Here is a 2,416-nt window from a genome sequence, read left to right as displayed (position 1 = left end):
CTTTTTCTTTTTGGCAAATTTATACCACTAGACAACACACTAATGACCTTTCAAATTGAATAAGTACGGGGGATAGACTTTATCGTACCAGTTCTGACGAGCTAACGAAAGCTTGTGAGAAATAATTTCATAATGACAACACTTTGTAACGCATGATAAAAACTTTTCCTCTAGGCTTATTATTTTTCTGTGTGGATAAATGTCAAAATCATGCCTATAGCTAGCTGTATATGAAGTCTTAATTAATCTATCCTCTTGAGTCACTAAGAAGGAAAATCTCTACAGATCAGGAAGGGAAATTTTGCATGTCAAATATACTAATGTGTGTATACAAATATACAAAAATAATATGTATTCTTTGACACCACTCTAAAGTATGTTCTACAACAACAGTTGGTCTAACCATAGATACCTTACAATCAACCTATTCACTTTTCTCTTCAATTCATGATCCTTTCTTTCTTTTTCTTTTTTTAAAAAATAATCAATCAAGCATCTCTATATATACACATGACTTCCATGCACATAATAGAACAACAGCAGCAAGTTAAGTTTGTATCATAATAAAAAGCAGAGAGATTTAAGTTTCTGTGCAAAAATGGGTGCTATTGGAATTTTTCTCGTCTCTTTGATGATTGCGTTGTGTCTCCTCCACAGCGTTTCCGCTGCGACCAGACATTATAAATTTGAAGTATGTATATATTACATAGTTCCCTAGTTGATTTTTTCCCTTTTTGGCTTGAATTATTTGTATTATATTTTTATTCCGTTTTATGTTTCAGATCGAAATGCAAAATGTGACACGGCGATGTCACACGAAGAGTATGGTTACAGTGAATGGACAATTCCCTGGACCTCGCATTGTGGCAAGGGAAGGTGATCGTCTTGAAATTGAAGTAGTCAATCGTGTTCAGAACAACATCTCCATCCATTGGTAAATCAAAATAACTCTTACTTTCGTGTAACACCAGGTTCAACAAGCAATATATTTGATATTTCATGATTAGTGTGTGGTCTTCTTTTAACAAATAACCTTAATTCAAAAAACTCTTCTAAGCTGAATAATATTTTTGTTATGCGTATAATAGGCATGGAATTCAACAAATTCGTAGTGGATGGGCTGATGGACCAGCATATGTAACACAATGTCCCATTCAAACTGGCCAGAGTTATGTGTATAATTTTACTATATATAATTGGCCAAAGAGGAACTTTTTGGTGGCATGCACATATTTCATGGTTGAGATCAACTCTCTATGGTCCTATGATCATACTTCCTAAGAAAAATACTGCTTATCCATTTGCCAAACCTTACAAAGAAGTTCCCATCATCTTTGGTAATTATTAAGTTATGATGAATTGAATCTATAATCCTTAGCTAATTAGTCTATAAGAAATTATTAGAATACTAATGATGAACAAATATATATTACACAGGAGAATGGTTCAACGCTGACACCGAAGCTATAATTTCCCAAGCTTTGCAAATAGGTGGAGGTCCTAATGTTTCTGATGCCTATACTATCAATGGGCTTCCTGGACCTTTGTATAATGTAAATTGCTCCACAAAAGGTAGTAAACATTATTTTATATAGTTACAATGATATTTTTTTATTCTATTACACAAGTAAGAAAAAAAATATCCGACGTGACGTTAAGAAAAAAAATATCCGACGTGACGTTAAGAAAAAAAATATCCGACGTGACGTTACAAATAATCATTTTTTAATAGTGTTGATTAACACTTTTGAATGTGCTTCACAGATACTTTTAAGTTGAAGGTGAAGCCCGGAAAGACGTGCCTTCTTCGATTGATCAATGCTGCACTTAATGATGAGCTTTTCTTCAGCATTGCAATTCATACCCTCCAAGTATGGCTGTCAAGTGGGCCGGTTCCGTGTTGGGGTCTAAGTGGGCTGCGCCGGGTTGGGCCCAACAGAAAGTTAAAACCCATCCTAACCCCGCCCACTTAACCCAACCCGATCAAACCCACCAAAACTCGGTCCAACTCGGTTAAAAAATCGGTCAAACTCGGTCAAAAATATAAAAAAAAAAACTTCTTTCAATATACATTACATATACTGTAACACCCCATATTCAAGTACATATATTGGCGTATTCAAGTACGTGTATTGGTCTTATTTATATGGAATTAATTTTATTTTATTTTATTTATACCGGAATTTGCCCGTCGATGGTTCCATACGAAGGTTATTGAATAAGCTTTCCAACGATATAAAGATTTCCAAAAACGGATAGGTTTCGGATATAATCGAGCACGTTCGAAACTATAAAACGGTGGCTGGGATATTGGGAATAGTAAATGTGCAGGAAAATTTCCTGCACACAAACTATTGAGGTCAGCCTTTTTTTGGGTCAACTTTGAACGATCATAACTCCCTTAATATAATGAATT

General features: G+C 34.7%; 1 pseudogene; it reads left to right on the top strand.

The window, feature by feature from the left end:
- Window positions 1–459: 459 nt before the first annotated feature.
- Window positions 460–2,086, top strand: LOC107842873 (annotated as a pseudogene).
- Window positions 2,087–2,416: the final 330 nt, after the last annotated feature.

Source organism: Capsicum annuum, chromosome 9, assembly GCF_002878395.1.
Source record: "Capsicum annuum cultivar UCD-10X-F1 chromosome 9, UCD10Xv1.1, whole genome shotgun sequence".
Lineage (NCBI taxonomy): Eukaryota > Viridiplantae > Streptophyta > Magnoliopsida > Solanales > Solanaceae > Capsicum > Capsicum annuum.
This window is presented reverse-complemented; position numbering and strand designations above follow the sequence as displayed.